This window comes from Somniosus microcephalus, unplaced genomic scaffold (assembly GCF_052327205.1).
Source record: "Somniosus microcephalus isolate GS21.2 unplaced genomic scaffold, FLI_Smic_1.0 scaffold7, whole genome shotgun sequence".
Lineage (NCBI taxonomy): Eukaryota > Metazoa > Chordata > Chondrichthyes > Squaliformes > Somniosidae > Somniosus > Somniosus microcephalus.
The window spans coordinates 1922661-1942463 of record NW_028225194.1 but is presented as its reverse complement, the minus strand read 5'-3'; the positions used below and the strand labels follow the sequence as shown (position 1 = coordinate 1942463).

The 19803-nt window shown below is 46.4% G+C and overlaps 1 long non-coding RNA gene across 1 annotated transcript; it reads left to right on the top strand.

The window, feature by feature from the left end:
- The first annotated feature begins 357 nt into the window (after positions 1 to 357).
- Positions 358 to 13194, top strand: LOC147084012 (uncharacterized). Its single transcript, XR_015075932.1, has 3 exons — positions 358 to 457; positions 559 to 652; positions 12913 to 13194. It is a non-coding gene; the product is annotated as an uncharacterized LOC147084012 (long non-coding RNA).
- The last annotated feature ends 6609 nt before the right edge of the window (positions 13195 to 19803 follow it).

Below are 19803 nucleotides of genomic sequence, written 5' to 3'. Positions count from 1 at the left end.
CCCCCGGGCCCACGTGGGGGAGTCAAAGGCTGGCTGGAGCGCATGCGCAGCCCGCCTCGCACCGTTGGGAAGATTTTCAAATATTTTTTTTTGCGAAACAAATTGAAAACACTCATTAATTTCCCCAACCTCCTCCCCTCTAAAGTGCGATTATTATTATTTTTGTTTTTCCTCATTTGTGTGGGGTGTCTTTCTTTTACCATGCGGTGGCGTGCGCCGATCCAACCGACCCCTGGGCGTTGCGTGCTGACGTCATCGCGTAATCGGAGGGGGGTTGATTGACGCGAGGCGCCCGCCAATCAGGAGCGCGGAAAACGCTGGGAGGACCGGGCGGGCTGACGGTCTTCCAACCAATGGCGGGGCGGGACCTCGGTAGGCTGAAGGCCGCTTTCCTGCTTTCATTGTCTGCAGGAGCTGTTAAAGGGAAGGGGAGGAGGGGGCGGAAAAAACCCAGCTTGTGCGTGTTTATTCCTTTGCATTACCTTTATTGCAAGGCTGTTCATCAACTGCATTCATTTAAAAATAAGTGAACCTTTTCTCTTTTCGACTTTTATCCAGAACAAAGAGCCCTGGTGCTGTGAACATTTTGGTGGGCAGCCACTTTTAAAGGGACAAAGACCAGCATTCTTCCTCCTCTCTCTCTCTCTCTCTTGTGAGTATTTGTGGTGGGTGAGAGGGGGGGCGGGTGAGTCAAAGGGGACTGCGGCCCCTTTTCAACAACAGTGCGTCGGCGGGAATCCTGAGCGGCAGAGCGGGGCTATAAAAGTCCGAGAGACCAGGTAAGGCCTCAGTGCGTCGGCGGGAATCCTGAGCGGCAGAGCGGGGCTATAAAAGTTCCAGAGACCAGGTAAGGCCTCACCGCGTCGGCGGGAATCTCGAGCGGCAGAGCGGGGCTATAAAAGTCCCAGAGACCAGGTAAGGCCTCACCGCGTCGGCGGGAATCTCGAGCGGCAGAGCGGGGCTATAAAATTCCCAGAGACCAGGTAAGGCCTCACAGCGTCGGCGGGAATCTCGAGCGGCAGAGCGGGGCTATAAAAGCCCCAGAGACCAGGTAAGGCCTCACAGCGTCGGCGGGAATCTCGAGCGGCAGAGCGGGGCTATAAAAGTCCCCAGAGACCAGGTAAGGCCTCACAGTCTCCAGTCTGGAAGGAGAGAGGTAAAAAGTAATCCAAGTGTGACGTCACCAGAAAGCGGGTAAGTGATTGGTTGGTAAATATTTCTTCCTTTTAAGCTTAAATCTCTTTGGTTTATAGTTTCTAAGGTGTGATATTCACCATCTAGAATCGGGGCAGAGGATATTTAAGAATAATATTAATAAATTTAATTAATTACATAGAATGGGAGAGCAGGCGATGTGTTGCTGCTGCAATATGTGGGAGCTGGTGAACACCATTGATGCTCACCGTGATCACATTTGCAGTAAGTGTTGGCTGCTCAAGGAACTCCGGCTCCGTGTTGAAGAGCTGGAGTCCGAGCTTCAAACACGGAGACACATCAGGGAGGGGGAGAGTTACCTGGACTCTGTGTATCATGAGGTAGTCACACCAATTAGATTAATTAATTCAGATGTATTCCGTGGCCAGGGTCAGGATGGTGTGACTAGAAGTGAGGCAGGTACGGGGATCCAGGAGGTAGTGTTGGAGGAGCCGCAGCCCTTGCACTTGTCCAACAGGTTCGAGGCTCTTACTCCCTGTGGGGACAGGAGCAGGGACTGCAGGGAGGATGAGCAAACTGGCCACAGCACCGTGGAGCAGGGGGCCATTCAAGTGGGGGGAGTTAAAAGAAATGTTGTAGTGGTAGGGGATAGTATCGTTAGGGGGATAGATAGAGTTCTTTGCAGCCGAGAGCGAGAGTCCCGAAGGCTGTGTTGCCTGCCCGGTGCCAGGGTTAAGGACATCTCCTCTGGACTGGAGAGAAACTTGGAGTGGGAGGGGAAGGATCCAGTTGTCGTGGTCCATGTTGGTACCAACGACCTAGATAGGACAAGGAAGGAGGTTCTGCTGAGGGAGTTTGAGCAGCTAGGGGCCAAATTAAAAAGCAGAACCACAAGGGATTATTACCTGAGACACGAGTGAATTTGGCTAGGACAAATAAAATTAGAGAGTTAAATGCATAGCTCAAAGACTGGTGTGGGAGAAATGGGTTTTGCTTCCTGGGACACTGGCACCAGTACTGGGGCAGGAGGGAGCTGTTCCGTTGGGACGGGCTTCACTTGGCCAGTGCTGGGACTAGAGTCCTGGCGGATCATATAACTAGGGCTGTAGAGAGGGCTTTAAACTAACTAGTGGGGGGGAAGGTTCCTAGAGAGCAAATAATAAAAATGACAACAGAGAAGGTCATAGACTTAGGTAGCAGTGGGGAAATTAAAAACCAGAGCGTGTCAGGAAGGGGCAGAAGGTATGGAGTAAAAGGTAAAGTAAATAAAGGGCAAAAGCAGGAACTAAGTGTCACAAAACATCTTTGAAAGTTCTCTATCTGAATGCACGTAGCATTCGCAACAAAATAGACGAGTTAATGGCACAAATAACTACGTATGGGTATGATCTTGTGGCCATTACAGAAACATGGCTGCAGGGTGACAATGCCTGGGAATTAAACATACCAGGTTATTTAACGATCGGGAAGGACAGGCAGGAAGGAAGGGGAGGTGGGGTGGCTATGTTAATAAAGGAAGGAATCACTGTAATACAGAGAAATGATATTGGGTCAAAAGATCAGGATAATGAAACAGTTTGGGTGGAGGTAAGGAATAATAAGGGGAAAAAAACACTAGTGGGTGTAGTCTATAGGCCTCCGAACAGTGGCAACTCTGTTGGACGGAGTATCAATCAGGAAATAGTTGAGGCTTGTAATAAGGGAACATCTATAATTATGGGGGATTTTAACTATCATATTAATTGGACAAATCAAATTGGGCAGGGCTGCCTTGAGGATGAGTTCATTGAGTGTATTAGGGATGGGTTTCTTGAGCAGTATGTAACTGAACCGACCAGGGGGCAAGCAACCTTAGATCTGGTCCTGTGTAACAAGATGGGATTAATTAAAAATGTCCTAGTAAAGGATCCCCTTGGAATGAGTGACCATAACATGGTTGAATTCCATATTCAATTAGAGGGTGAGAAGGTTGGATCTCAAACAAGCATGCAAGGAGACTATGAAGGTATAAGAGCGGAATTGAGTAGAGTGGATTGGGAAAATAGATTAAAGGGTAAGACGATACATGATCAGTGGTGTACATTTAAGGAGTTATTTTACAACTTCCAAAAAAAAAATATTCCCCTGAGAAGAAAAGGGTGCAAAAGAAGACAGCCATCCGTGGCTAAGTAAAGAAATTAAGGATAGTATTCGACTAAAAATAAGGGCATATAAGGTAGCCAAATCTAGTAGGAGGATAGAGGATTGGGAAAACTTTAAAAGACAGCAAAAAATAACAAAAAGATTGATTAAGAAAGGGAAGATAGATTATGATAGTAAATTAGCAAAAAATATAAAAACAGATAGTAAGAGTTTTTATAGTTATATAAAAAGAAAAAGGGTGGCTAAAGTAAATGTTGGTCCCTTAGAGGATGAGACCGGGAAATTAATGGTGGGAAATATGGAGATGGCAAAAACACTGAATGAATATTTTACATCAGTCTTTACAGTAGAAGACACTAAGAATATCCCAACACTGGACAAACAGGGGGCTAAAGGGGGGGAGGAGCTAAACACGATCAAAATCACTAAGGAAGTGGTACTCGGTAAAATAATGGGACTCAAGGCGGATAAATCACCTGGACCTGATGGCTTACATCCTAGGGTCTTGAGGGAAGTGGCGGTAGGGATTGTGGATGCATTGGTAATAATTTTCCAAAACTCCCTGGACTCCGCAAAGGTCCCGGCAGACTGGAAAACTGCTACTGTAACACCCTTATTTAAAAAGGGCAGTAGACAGAAGGCTGGAAACTATAGACCGGTTAGCCTAACATCTGTGGTAGGTAAAATTTTGGAGTCCATTATTAAGGAGACAGTAACAGGACATTTGGATAATCATAATTTAATAGGACAAAGTCAGCATGGTTTTATGAAGGGGAAGTCATGTTTGACAAATTTGCTGGAGTTCTTTGAGGAAGTAACGTATAGGGTGGATAAAGGGGAACCAGTGGACGTAGTGTATTTAGACTTCCAAAAGGCATTTGACAAGGTGCCACACAAAAGATTATTGCTTAAGATAAAAAATCACGGGATTGGGGGTAATATTCTGGCATGGATAGAGGATTGGCTATCTAACAGAAGGCAGAGAGTTGGGATAAATGGTTCATTCTCAGACTGGCAATCAGTAACTAGTGGTGTTCCGCAGGGGTCAGTGCTGGGTCCCCAACTCTTTACAATCTATATTAACGATTTGGAGGAGGGGACCGAGTGTAACATATCAAAGTTTGCAGATGATACTAAGATGGGAGGGAAAGTAGTGAGTGAGGAGGACATAAAAAACCTGCAAGGGGACATAGACAGGCTAAGTAAGTGGGCAGAGATTTGGCAGATGGAATACAATACTGGAAAGTGTGAGGTTATGCACTTTGGCAGGAAAAATCGTAGAGCAAGTTATTATCTTAATGGCAAGAAACTGGAAAGTACTGAAGTACAAAGGGATCTGGGGGTCCTGGTGCACGAAACTCAAAAGGTTAGTATGCAGGTGCAGCAAGTGATTAAGAAGGCCAATGGAATGTTGGCTTTCATTGCTAGGGGGATAGAATATAAAAATAGGGAGGTATTGCTTCAGTTGTACAAGGTATTGGTGAGGCCGCACCTGGAATACTGCGTACAGTTTTGGTGTCCATACTTAAGAAAGGACATACTTGCTCTCGAGTCAGTACAAAGAAGGTTCACTCGGTTAATCCCGGGGATGAGGGGATGGACATATGAGGAGAGGTTGAGTAGATTGGGACTCTACTCATTGGAGTTCAGAAGAATGAGAGGCGATCTTATTGAAACATTTAAGATTGTGAAGGGGTCGGATCGGGTGGATGCGGGGAAGATGTTCCCGATGATGGGTGAAACTAGAACTAGGGGGCATAGTCTTAGAATCAGGGGCTGCTCTTTCAAAACTGAGATGAGGAGGAACTACTTCACTCAGAGGGTGGTAGGTCCATGGAATATGCTGCCCCAAAAAGCTGTAGAAGCTACATCATTACATAAATTTAAAACAGAAATAGACAGTTTCCTAGAAGTAAAGGGAATTAAGGGTTACCGGGAGCGGATCTCTTGTATTGCACGCTAATCTCTTATGTGGGACCTTATCGAAAGCCTTCTGAAAGTCCAAATACACCACATCCACTGGTTCTCCCTTATCTATTTTACCAGTTACATCTCAAATAATTCCAGTAGATTAGTCAAGCATGATTTACCTTTTGTAAATCCATGTTGACTTTGTCCGATCCTGTCACTGCTTACCAAGTGCTCTGCTATTCCATCTTTTATAATAGATTCTAGCATTTTCCCCACTACCGATGTCAGGCTTTTTCTCGACCACCTTTTTTGAATAGTGGGGTAACATTAGCTACCCTCCAATCCATGGGTACTATTTAAAACCCCCCGAACAGTGCTAGCAAACCTCCCCGCACGGATATTTGTCCCGCTCTGGTTCAGGTGCAACCCGTCCGACTTGTACAAGTACCACCTTTCCCAGAAGCAGGCCCAGTGATCCAGGAAACTAAAGCCCTCCCTCCTGCACCAACTCTTTAGCCACGCATTCATCTGCTCTATCCTCCTATTCCTATACTCACTAGCACGTGGCACCGGGAGTAATCCAGAGATTACAACCTTTGAGGTCCTGCTCTTTAATCTGCTACCTAGCTCCCTAAATTCTTGCTGCAGGACCTCATCCCTCTTCCTACCCATGTCATTGGTCCCAATGTGAACCACGACCTCTGACTGTTCACCCTCCCCCTTCAGAATGCCCTGAAGCCGTTCAGTGACATCCTTGACCCTGGCACCAGGGAGGCAACAAACCATCCTGGAGTCACGTCTACGGCCACAGAAACGCCTATCTGTACCCCTTACGATAGAATCCCCTACCACTATTGCTCTCCCACTCTTTTTCCTCCCTTCCTGAGCAGCAGAAGCACCCCCGGTGCCAGGAAGTTGGCTGCTGCTGCCTTCCTCTGGTAAGTCATCCCCCTCAACAGTATCCAAATCGGTATACCTGTTTGAGAGGGGAATGGCCACAGGGGTCCCCTGCACTACCTGCCTGCCTCTACTGCTCTGCCTGATGATCACCCATTTCCCTTCTGCCTGTGCAGCCCTTACCTGTGGTGTGACCAACTCACTAAACGTGTTATCCACGACCCTCTCAGCATCGTGAATGCTCCAAAGCCCATCCATCCGCAGCTCCAGCGCCGCAATGCGGTCTGCTAGTAGCCGCAGCTGGATGCATTTCTGGCACACGTGGTCATCAGGGACACCGGCAGTGTCCCTGAATTCCCACATAGAGCAAGAGGAGCATAACATGGGGCTGGGCTCTCCTGGCATGACTTACCCTTTAATTAATTTAAATTATTTCACTGTCACCAATTAAAGATAGCTCTAAGGCGCTTGTATGGTCTACCAACAGTCGCTGCTACACCAGAAAAGACCTTCGTAACTATAAACTACAGAGTTAAAGTTTAAAAAAGAGAAATACTCACCAACCAATCACTTACCTGCTCCCTGGTGACGTCACACTCTGATTACTTTTTACCTCTCTCCCCGCTGCTGAGTTGGTCGGGCCTCGCCTCCCTCCTGCTTTTGTACTGCCGCCTCGGTGCTCTCCTGGTCCGATCTGGTCGGGCCTCGCCTCTCTGCTCCTTTTATCTGCCGCCTCGGTGCTCTCCTGGTCCGATCTGGTCGGGCCTCGCCTCTCTGCTCCTTTTATCTGCCGCCTCGGTGCTCTCCTGGTCCGATCTGGTCGGGCCTCGCCTCTCTGCTCCTTTTATCTGCCGCCTCGGTGCTCTCCTGGTCCGATCTGGTCGGGCCTCGCCTCTCTGCTCCTTTTATCTGCCGCCTCGGTGCTCTCCTGGTCCGATCTGGTCGGGCCTCGCCTCTCTGCTCCTTTTATCTGCCGCCTCGGTGCTCTCCTGGTCCGAGTGTCCAGTGTTGGGATATTTTTAGTGTCCTCTACTGTAAAGACTGATACAAAAGGAAGGATATTAACTCGGATGAAACGGAATCTGTATGGGTAGAAATGAGAAATAGCAAGGGGAGGAAAACGTTAGTGGGTGTGATATATAGGCCTCCAAATAGTAATATGGAGGTGAGGGAAGGCATAAAAAGGGAAATTAGAGAAGCGTGCGATAAGAGCACAGCTGTCATCATGGGTGACTTTAATTTACATATTGATTGGACTACCCAAATTAGTAAAAATTCTGAGGAGGAGGAATTCCTGGAATGTTTTCGGGACGGTTATCTGGACCAATATGTCGAGGAGCCGACTCGAGATCAGGCCATTTTAGACTGGGTATTGTGCAATGAGAAGGGACTTATCAGCAATCTTCTTGTACGAGGCCCCTTGGGTCAGAGCGATCATAATATGATCGAGCTCTCAGTCGAGATGGAGAGTGAGGAAATTGAATCAGAGACTAAGGTCCAGAACTTAAATAAAGGGAATTACGAGGGTATGAGACGGGAATTGGGTAAGATTGATTGGGTGGTGTTTCTGGGGGGATTGACAGTGGATAGACAATGGCAAGCATTCAAAGATAGAATGGAAGAATTCCAGAACATGTTTATACCGGTTTGGCATAAAAATAAACCTAAAAAGGTGACTCAACCGTGGATAACGAGGGAAATTAGGGACAGCATAAAATCAAAAAAAAGGGCATATCAACTGGCAAAAAAAAGCACCAGACCGGAAGATTGGGGGCAGTACAGGATACAGCAAAAGAGGACAAAGGGATTAATCAGGAAGGGGAAAATAGAATACGAAAGTAAACTTGCAGCAAACATAAAGACAGACTGCAAAAGCTTTTATCGGTATATCAGGAGGAAAAGACTGGTAAAATCCCAAGTCGGTCCCTTGCAGTCCGATTCGGGAGAATATATAATGGAGAATAAGGAAATGGCAGACCAATTAAACTCATACTTTGGTTCTGTATTCACAAAGGAGGACACAAATAACCTCCCAGGAATATCGACAAACATAGGGACTAATGAGAGGGAGGAGCTGACAGAAATTAGTATCTCTAGGGATATGGTGTTGGGTAAGTTGAGGGGACTGAAGGCCGACAAATCCCCGGGGCCTGATAAACTACATCCTAGGGTACTTAAGGAGGTGGCCCTGGAGATAGCAGATGCTCTAAGGATCATCTTCCGGAACTCCATTGACTCGGGAACAGTACCCGTGGATTGGAGGGTAGCTAATGTTACCCCAATATTTAAAAAGGGGGGTAGAGAGAAAGCAGGGAATTATAGACCAGTAAGCCTTACATCGGTTGTGGGCAAAATGCTAGAGTCCATTATTAAGGATAAAATAGCGGAGCACTTGACAAATGGGGAAAGGATCGGACAGAGTCAACATGGATTTACAAAGGGTAAATCGTGTTTGACTAATCTGCTGGAATTTTTTGAGGAAGTAACTGGTAAAATAGATGGGGGAGAGCCAGTGGATGTGGTGTACCTTGACTTCCAGAAAGCCTTCGATAAGGTTCCACACAAAAGATTATCATGCAAAATTAAGGCTCATGGGATTGGGGGCAAAGTATTAACGTGGATAGAGAACTGGCTGGCGGATAGAAAACAGAGAGTTGGAATAAACGGCTCGTTTTCGGAGTGGCAGGCAGTGACCAGCGGGGTGCCGCAAGGATCTGTCCTGGGACCCCAGCTGTTCACAATATATATAAATGATCTGGATCAGGGAATTGGATGCAATATTTCCAAATTCGCTGACGACACTAAACTAGGAGGAGGGGTGGGCTCTGATGAGGATGTCAGGAGGCTACAGTGCGATTTGGACAGGTTGGGGGAATGGGCGGATACGTGGCAGATGCACTATAATGTGGATAAATGCGAGGTTATCCACTTTGGGGGTAAAAACAGGAGGGTGGATTATTATCTAAATGGCAATAGATTGGGAGATGGGGAAGTGCAGAGGGACCTGGGTGTTCTTGTGCACCAGTCACTGAAGGAGAGCATGCAGGTGCAACAGGCGATTAAGAAGGCAAATGGTATGTTGGCCTTCATATCAAGGGGGTTCGAGTATAGGAATAGGGATACCTTACTACAGCTGTACAAGGTGCTGGTGAGACCGCATCTGGAGTATTGTGTACAGTTTTGGTCGCCCCATCTGCGGAAGGATGTTCTTGCCATGGAAAGAGTGCAGCAGCGATTCACCAGGCTGATACCTGGAATGGCGGGAATGACCTACGAGGAGAGATTGAATAGTTTGGGCTTGTACTCACTGGAGTTTAGAAGATTGAGAGGGGATCTCATCGAAACATATAAAATTATGGCAGGCCTGGACAGGCTGAATTCAGAGAGAATGTTTCCAATGGCAGGGGAGCACAGAACCAGGGGCCACAGTCTAAAAATAGCGGGCAAATCATTTAAAACAGAGATGAGGAAGAATTTCTTCACTCAAAGAGTGGTGAGCCTGTGGAATTCCCTGCCACAGAGGGCTGTGAAGGCTAATTCAATAAATATTTTCAAGAGAGAATTGGATATATTTCTGAAGGCTAAGGGGATTAAGGGTTACGGAGAAAAGGCGGGGACGGGGTACTGAACTGGTAAGATCAGCTATGATCTCAGACGAAGATCAGCCATGATCTCATTGAATGGCGGAGCAGGCTCGAAGGGCCGAATGGCCTACTCCTGTTCCTATTTCTATGTTTTTGCCGTCTCCATGTTGCCCACTACTAATTTCCCGGTCTCGTCCTCTAAGGGACCAACATTCACTTTAGCCACCCTTTTTCTTTTGATATAACTGTAGAAACTCTTTCTATCTGTTTTTATATTTTTTGCTAGTTTACTTTCATAATCTATCTTCCCTTTCTTAATTAATCTTTTAGTTATTCTTTGCTGTATTTTAAATGCTTCCCAATCTTCTATCCTCCCACTAAATTTGTCTACTTTATATGCCCTTGTTTTCAGTCGGATACTATCCTTTATTACTTTACTTAGCCACGGATGGCTGTCTTTTCTTTTACGCCCCTTTTTCCTCACTGGAATATATTTTTCTTGAAAGTTGTGAAATATCTCCTTGAATGTACACCACTGCTCATGTACCGTCTTACACCTTAATCTATTTTCCCAGTCCACCTTAGTCAACTCTGCTCTCATACCTTCATAGCCTCCTTTATTTAAGCTTAGTACGCTGGTTTGAGATCCAACTCTCTCACCCTCCAACTGAATTTGGAATTCAACCATGTTATGGTCACTCATTCCAAGGGGATCCTTTACTAGGACATTTTTATTAATCCTGTCTCATTACACAGGACCAGATCTAAGATTGCCTGCCCCCTGGTTGGTTCAGTAACATACTGCTCAAGGAACCCGTCCCTAATGCACTCTATGAACTCTTCCTCAATGCTGCCCTGCCCAATTTGATTTGTCCAGTCAATATGAAAGTTAAAATCTCCCATGATTATAGCTGTTCCCTTATTACAAGCCCTATTTCCTGATTTATACTCCGACCAATAGAGTTGCAACTATTAGGAGGCCTATAGACTATGCCCACTAGTGACTTTTTCCCCTTATTCCTTATTTCCACCCAAACCGTTTCACTATCCTGATCCTTTGACCCAATATCATTTCTCGCTATTGCAGTGATTCCATCCTTTATTAACACAGCCACCCCACCTCCTTTTCCTTCCTGTCTGTCCTTCCTAATAGTCAAATACCCCTGGATGTTTAGTTCCCAGTCATGGTCACCCTGCAGCCATGTCTCCGTAATGGCCACCAGATTATACCCATGTGTAGTTATTTGTACCGTCAACTCGTCTATTTTGTTACGAATGCTGCGTGCATTCAGATAAAGAACTTTTAAATATGTTTTGTGACAATTTATTCCTGCTTTTACCCCCATTACTACTTTACCTTTATATATTCTGTCCCTTCCTGACACGCTCTGGTTTTTAATTCCCCCACTGCTACCTTGCTCTATTGTCTTCTCCGCTGACATTTTTATATTTCGCTCTCTTGAAACCTCCCCCCCACTAATTAGTTTAAAGCCCTCTCTACAGCCCTAGTTATTCGATTCGCCAGGATTCTAGTCCCAGCACTGGCCAAGTCAAGTCCGTCCCAATGGAACAGCGCTCTCCTGTCCCAGTACTGGTGCCAGTGTCCCAAGAAGCAAAACCCATTTCTCTCGCACCACTCTTTGAGCCACGCAGTTAACTCTCTGATTTTATTTACCCTAGCCAAATTTGCTCGTGAGGGCAGGTGCAGCACGGGTTGGATACAGAGTAAAGCTCCTGCTGCACTGTCCCATCAAACACTCCCAGAGCAGGTACAGCACGGGTTAGATACAGAGTAAAGCTCCCTCTATACTGTCCCATCAAACACTCCCGGGGCAGGCACAGCAGAGGTTAGATACAGAGTGTCAGCCGTGCCTCAGGCGGCAGCACGCTCTCCTCTTGAGTCAGAAGGTTGTGGGTTGAAGTCCCACTCCAGAGACTCGAGTCTAAAACTCTGTGCTGCCCCTCCAGTGCAGTGCTGAGGGAGTAAAGTCCAGTGCAGATTAAAGTTCCCTCTGCACTGCTCCACTAACAGGCCTGAGCCCCAAACTCAGAAGAGCGCCCTCTGCTGCATTCCACTTGTCTCAGCAGCGGGAGAAGCAGGCGGCGTAAGTCCCGCCCCTCGGACACCCCGATTGGTTCGAGGACCCGCCGCCACCTCAGTCCTCCAAGCTCCGCCCGCTCTCTCCCTATTGGTCGGAGCTCCCGTCAGTCACCGCCGTGGAGTTGATGACGTGCCCCAGTCCGGCTCCCTGCAGAAGACAAGGGGCTGCGGCCGCTCAATCCGCTCCGCTCGGTGCCGGGAGGGCGCTGGGACGGTGCGGTTTGTATTTTCTGTTTATTTATCTCCCCGCCCGCGCTTCTCTCCGCTATATATAAATAAACCCGGATAAAACTCACTTTCCGCCGGTGATCCGGACTCTCGGGATTGGCCGGGCCTGCCCCAGAATCCGAGGCCCTGCGCAGGCGCGGTCGCGGCTCAACTTCGGGAGCGGGCCCGGCGGTGCATGCGGAGTAGGGGGGAGGGGGCGGTGCCTGTTCAGAGGGGGAGGATGATTGACAAGGGCCCAGGGGGTGTGCTGAGCATGCGTGGTGCGGGCCGGGCGCCTGTGGAGCAGGAGAGGGCGGGGTCATGGAGCGCATGCGCGGGGTCAGCTGCAGCTTTAGAGTCACAAAGGGACCGAGTGTCTTCAAATCTCTCCCCTCCTCTTCTAATTTCCTGTAAAACCAGTTTATAAAAGTCATCACTGAAAGTACATAGAAGATAGGACCCGGGCCCAGGGCCTGATTGACGGAAGCTTCCGACCAATAGGGAGTGAGCGGGGCTGGGCTGGAGGAGCGAGCCGGCGGCGGGTCCTCCAACCAATCGGGGAGCCCGAGGGGCGGGACTTGCGCCGGCTGATTGGGACAGAGGAGGCTGACGGGAGATTTAATTTAAATGAATTTAATTTCCCGCCTGCTCCAACCGCCCACCCTGCAACGTCACGACGTCGCCGGCGTGCACTGACTGACACTGAGCTCTCCACCAATGAGCGAGGGGAGGCGGAGCCTGGAGGACCGACCGAGGGGCTTTGGTCCTCCAACCAATCGTGGCGAAGGAGGAGGCGGGACCTGGGATCGGCCTGCCGCCATTTTGTAAAGCGGCCTGGTCAGAATCTGATCCTGGGAAAGTTTATTTTTAATGTTCCTTTCACATTTTACAGCTCAAACTAATTTTCTTTTACAGAAGATACTTGTTTTAAACATAGAAGCATAGAAGATAGGAGCAGGAGTAGACCATTCGGCCCCTCGAGCCTGCTCCGCCATTCAATGCGATCATGGCTGATCATAAAAAAAGCAGTTCATTTTTAAATTGATGAAACAGAAACAAGAAACCCTGTGGAGCAAATGTGAGTCAAAATATTTTTTCTTCCTGAATTAATTTTTTAAATATTAATTTTCTGCGTTTTTAATTATTAATTTCAAGCACTTAGAAATATGGGAGTGGTGGGGGTTCTCTTAAAGGGACAGGCGCTCTCTTCTATGAGATTTTCATTGAAAGGACCGCGTCCCCGTGGATGACTGATTTTAAAGGGACAGCGTCTCCCTTTTTATAATGTATATTTAAGAGACTGACATTTAAAGTAGGGCAAATCCCCTGCTCCCGTGAGTGCTTGACGAGAAATCAGGTGCTGTTTGCTCTCGCCCCCTCCCAATTTTCTGCCAAGGGACAGAAAGCAGAGAGTAGTGGTGAACGGTTTCTTTTCAGACTGGAGGGAGGTAAACAGTGATGTTCCCCAGGGGTCGGTATTAGGATCAATGTTCCCTCCTTTTTTTTTTTAGATGCGTGGCCCCTTTAACGGGCTGCACGGCCCATTCAAATTTCCACGCATGCGCGTTTATTCCATTTATAGGGCGGTGAGCCGGCTGCGCGGGACCTCCAGACCGCTGCGTGGCCGCGCAACTTAACGTGAACGTTGATTCAGACCACTGCTTTTTTTATATATATCAATGATCTGGACTTGGGGATCCAGGGCAAAATTTCAAAATTTACAGATGACACGAAACTCGGAAATGTAGCAAACAATGAGGATAGTAACAGACTTCAGGAGGATGTAGCCAGACTGGTGAAATGGGCAGAAACGTGGCAGATTAAATTTAATGTAGAGAAGTGTGAAGTGATTCATTTTGGTAGGAAGAATGAGGAGAGACAATATAAACTAAATGGTCCAGTTTTAAAGAGGGTGCAGGAACAGAGAGGCCTCGGGGTGTATGTACACAAATCTTAGAAGGTGGCAGGACAAGTTGAGAAGGCTGTTAAAAAAGCATACAGGATCCTTGACTTTATTAATAGAGGAATAGAGTACAAAAGCAAGCAGGTTATGCTAAGCCTTTATAAAACACTGGCTAGGCTCCCGCTGGGCACCACACTTTAGGAAGGATGTCAAGGCCTTAGAGAGGGTGCAGAAGAAATTTACTAGAATGGGACCAAGGATGAGGGACTTGAGTTACGTGGAGAGACGGGAGAAGCTGGGGTTGTTCTCCTTAAGCAAAGAAGATTAAGAGGAGATTTGATAGAGTTGTTCAAAATCAGGATGGATTTTGAGAGAGTAAATAAGGAGAAACCGTTTCCAATGGCTGAAGGGAGAGAAACCAGATTTAAGGCGATTGGCAAAAGAACCAGAGGTGACATGAGGAAACAGATTTTTACACCAAGTTGTTGTGATCTGGAATGCGCTGCCTGAAAGGGCGGTGGAAGCAGATTCAATATTATAATTTGTTATGTTATATCCGAGTAGTAAGGTCCAATTAATTGATGTGAGACTTCAGGAACTCCAAAGTTTACTTTTAATTTACACAGAATAAGGAGAAAACAGAGCTCTTACAAGCTACAGGCATGCACTCTGTATTTCTTACTGCACGAGCAAACCAAAATGGAGGATGCTATGATGTCATACCCACAAGGCCACATTACCTAAATATTTGTGTAGCAGGGCTTACCTTAAAACACTGGTAAATGAACCCTTAGCATTTGTCTCCATCTAGTGGATAACTTAAGCATTACATCAGAGATTACTATATCCCCCCCTCTTAAGTTACAACAATTCTTAACAACATTCTTAAAAGTCCATAAGGAAACTCCTTTAACGATAGTCCATCCTGAACGAATTTAGCAGGTCGTGATCAGTCGCTCTGGTGGCTTGTGAGACCTTGTTGAACGTCTTACAGTCAAGTCCCTGCTTGGTTGTGGTAGAGCCACCTGTTGCTCCTGAGCAGTACTGAGAGTATCTGACTCTGCTACGATGGTTTCCTCTTGATGAAGGGGTCCAGGTATAACTGTCACTGTTCGTGGTGCTGGTACCACCAGTGCATTTGAATAACTGGGGACCAACTTGTCCTCCAGCCTTTCCTCTGGAACCTCCAGTTCGATTTCCCGTGGTCTGGTCAGCATCTGATCCACATGTCTGCGTACTACCTGACCAGTTCCCAACATGACCCTATATGAAACTGGACCAGTCCTTGAATCTATGATGCCAGGAATCCATTTTGGACCATAACTGAAATTTCTGGTAAGTACCGCATCTCCTTCTCCAAAACTGTGGCTCTTTGTCCTTCTGTCGTGGTTCTCCTTTTGTTTGAACTGTCGGTTTTCCACCTTCCTTTTTAGATCTGGGTGAACCAGGTCAAGAGTGGAGCGTAGTCGACGTCCTAACAATAACTCAGCAGGAGAGAGTCCTGTGGTAGATTGAGGTGTTATTCTGTAGCTGAACAGAACTCGTGACACCTTTGCTGTCAAACTCCCTTCTGCACTTTTTTTCATCATCTCCTTAAATGTTTGTACGGCTCTCTCCGCAAGTCCATTTGAAGACGGATGATATGGAGCTGAAGTCACGTGCACTATGCCATTGTTTCTCATGAACTCTCTTGTTTCTGTACTCACAAAACACATGGCATTGTCACTTACTACGATCTCCGGTATCCCTTGATTACTAAAACTCCTACGCAGGCAGTCTATAGTAACAGTAGATGAAGCAGAATTTACAGGATACACAGCCATCCATTTGGAATGTGCATCAATGATTATGAGAAACATCTTTCCCATGAATGGACCCGCATAATCTAAGTGCAATCTCCTCCATGGTTTATCTGGCCACTCCCAGGGGTGGAGTGGAGCCGCTGCTGGTGCCTTCCTGTGTTCTTGACAAGTGCTGCATGTCTTGACAAGATTTTCTATCTCCTCATCTAGCTTTGGCCACCAAAAGTAACTCCTTGCCAAGGCTTTCATGCGCGAAACTCCAGGATGACACTGATGTAGTTGCACTAGGATAGACTGTCGTGCTGGCTGTGGAATAATCACTCGAGCTCCCCACAACACGCAACCATCCTGCACACTCAGCTCTGTTTTCCTGACACTGTAAGGTGTGAAATCAGTCCCTTCGGATGTTGTGGCCAACCCCTCATTAAATATTCTCAAACTCTAGACAGTACTGGATCCTTACCAGTCCAAGTCCTTACTTGTTCTGCGGTCACAATCGCCGTGTCCGTGTCCTCCAACATCAAAACTCTGTCCTCTGGAGCTGCACGGATAGGTGTACCTGGTAGTGGAAGATGGCTCAAGGCATTTGCGTTCCCATGGTACTTGCCCGCCTTGTAAACGATGACATACTCATACGCTCTCAACGTCACTGCCCATCTCTGGATTCGGGCTGACACCATCTGTGGTACTGCTTTCATCTCATTAAAAAGAGATAGAAGAGGTTTATGATCGGTGCATATGGTGAATTTCCTGCCATATATGTACTTATGAAACCTCTGTAACCCAAACATTACTGCTAACCCCTCTTTATCCAACTGGGAATAGTTTTTTTCCGCTGAGGTCAGAGTTCGAGACATAAACCCTATCGGTCTTTCAGTTCCATCTTCCATACAGTCTGAAAGAGCTGCCCCCACCCCGTAAGGTGAAGCGTCACAAGAGAGAATGATGTCTTTCTCTGCATTGTAGTGAACCAGCACATCTGAGGACAGCATCAGTTTCTTGGATTGTTCAAATGAAACCCTCTGTTCCTCTTCCCACTGCCACGGTGTCTCCTTGCGTAGTAGTTTGTGAAGAGGTGCTAACACTGTTGACAAGTTTGGCAAAAACCTGTTATAGTTTAGCAGTCCCAGGTAAGCCTTTAACTCAGTCACATTTGTAGGATCTGGTGCCTCCTGCAGTGCTTTTACCTTCTCCTTGATTGGATGGAGCCCTGTGGCGTCCACTCTGTGTCCCAGGAACATGGCCTCATTCCCCATGAAAGTACACTTCTCTTGAGCCGTAACCCAGCCTTATCCAATCTTTGCAGTACCTCTCTGAGTGCTCAGATGCTCCTGGTCGGTTCTTCCCGTCACCAGAATATCATCCAAATAGATGGAAACATGTGGAATCCCTTGCAGTACACCCTCGATTGTTCTCTGGAAGATAGCTGGACTAGATGAGACACCGAATGGCAAGCGGTTATAGGTAAACAAACCATTGTGTGTATTTATGGTTATATACTTCTTGGATTCCTCATCTAGTGTAATCTGCAAGTATGCATGACTCATATCCAGCTTCGTGAATTTCTTCCCTCCAGCCAGGTTTGCAAAAAGATCCTCAGTTTTAGGAATAGGACACTGTTCTAGTTTAGACACCCTATTTACAGTCAATTTATAATCTCCACAGATTCTTACCGAATTGTCCGGTTTTAAAACAGGTACAATGGGAGCTGCCCATTCTGAACATTTCACGGGTTCCAGAATGTTCTCCCTCAAAAGACGATCAAGCTCAGCCTCTACCTTCGGTTTCATGGCATAAGGCACAGGTCGTTGTTTAAAAAATCTTGGCAGTGCCTCCTTGTCAACATAAATCTTAGCTGGGGGGGCCATTAAATGTTCCAAGTTCTTCCTTGAACACGTTCTCATGTTCAATCAAGACTTCTTGCAAAGACAACTGTTTGCCTCCTTCCAATTGATTTATTGCTCCCCAATCTAATTTAAGTTCTCGTATCCAGCCCCAACCTAACAAATTTGGTCCAGAACCCGATACTACAACTACAGGTAGCTGTTCCACGGTGTCCCTGTGTTTCACAGTTACAGTAGCTGTACCCAAGGTTGTCACTCGTTCACCGGTATAGGTTTTAAGCTTCATAGAGCAAGACTTTAACTCTAGAACTTTTGCACGGTTCCACAATTTTGAATACTCTTCCCTGTTCATTATGGTAACACCACATCCAGTATCCACCTCAAAGTTGACCTTAGTGTCATTTACTATCAGTTGCAAAATGATAGGATCCACTTTTGGAATGTCCCCTACCATACTATGCAATATGAACACGTCGTCTTCTTCCTCAGCTTCTCCACTGATGTGATGTGCTCCCTGTTTTTTTCACTTCTCTTACCAGGTTTTGCTTCTCTCCCCCTTTAGGTTCGTATACCTCCAGGGTAGCTTTTGCCCTGCATGCACGTTTTATATGTCCTTTTTTCCCACACTTGTGGCACTTTTCCTCCAGAAACCTGCATTCCCTTGCCAGGTGATCTCCATTGCATCTATAACATGCTTTTATATGCTCACGTTGTGGTGTACGACTCATATTTAACTTGTGCACCAGCGTCTGACCTGCAACTTGCTTCGTAGTAGCCCAGTCTGAACCTTGTATTTCTTTTACATCACGGTTAGCTGTCTCTATTAATTGAGCAGGTTCCAACGCTTTTTCATACGTAAGCCCAGTCTCGGACAATAATCTCCTCTGCATTCGAGCATCCATTATTCCGCAAACCAGCCTATCTTTCAGCATGTCTTTCAAACTGTTCCTGTAATTGCAATCATGTGCCAGTTTTCTCAACACCGCTACATAATCCAACACAGACTCTCCCGGTATCGTGTTCCGTGAATTAAATTTGAAACGCTGTACAATCTCACTCGGTCTGGGATTGAAATGTTCCTTTAGCAAGTCCACTAATTCAGTAAATGATTTATCTCCAGGCTTTGCAGGACTGCATACGTTTCTCAGTAAATTATACGTCAGACTTCCCACCGAAGTTAGCAAAATAGCTCTCCTTTTTCCAACATTGACAATATCATTTGCTACAAAGAAATGCTCCAATAACTCACAGTACTCTTCCCGAGTTTGATTTTTAACATCAAAAGCAGAAATCTCTCCTACTCGAGTAGCCATGATTCCAATGCAGTGTTCTTGTATTTTCCCTTCTTCAAGTTGAAACAGTTAATCCTCGTCGCCAAATGTTATTTCCGAGTAGTAAGGTCCAATTAATTGATATAAGTGAGACTTCAGGAACTCCAAAGTTTACTTTTAATTTACACAGAATAAGGAGAAAACAGCTCTTACAAGCTACAGGCATGCACTCTGTATTTCTTACTACACGAGCAAACCAAAATGGAGGATGCTATGATATCATACCCACAAGGCCACATTACCTAAATATTTGTGTAGCAGGGCTTACCTTAAAACACTGGTAAATGAACCCTTAGCATTTGTCTCCATCTAGTGGATAACTTAAGCATTACATCCGAGATTACTATATAATTCAAAAGAGATTGAGGTAAATACTTGAAGGGAAAACATTTACAGGGCTTTGGGGAAAGAGCAGGGGGAGTGGGATTAATTGGATCGCTCTTTCAAAGAGCTGGCACAGGCACGATGGGCCGAATGGCCTCCTTCTGTACTGTATCATTCTATGATGCTATTCTACACAGACACACACACACACACAGTCAGACAGACACACAGACACAGATACTCACTAAAATACAGTCAGACACACACTCACATTTTTTCTGCATTAACTTTTATTATTAATTTCAAAGACTTTACGAAAAAGCTGGGAGTGGTGGGCGGAGGGCTCTTAAAGGGACAGGGACTCTTCTTTTCAATGTGATTTTCATTAAAGGGTCCGAGTCACTCCTTGCCTGTGGAGGACCAATTTTAAAAGGACAGCGTCTTGAAATCAGGTGCTGTCTGCGTGTGAACCACCTCCTCCCAATTTCCTGCCAAGCGATCCCTGCGGGCACCACTCCACTCTAGGAGTGGCTCCTAGAATCATACAGCACAGAAGGAGGCCATTCAGCCCATCGTGCCTGTGCCGGCTCTTTGAAAGAGCT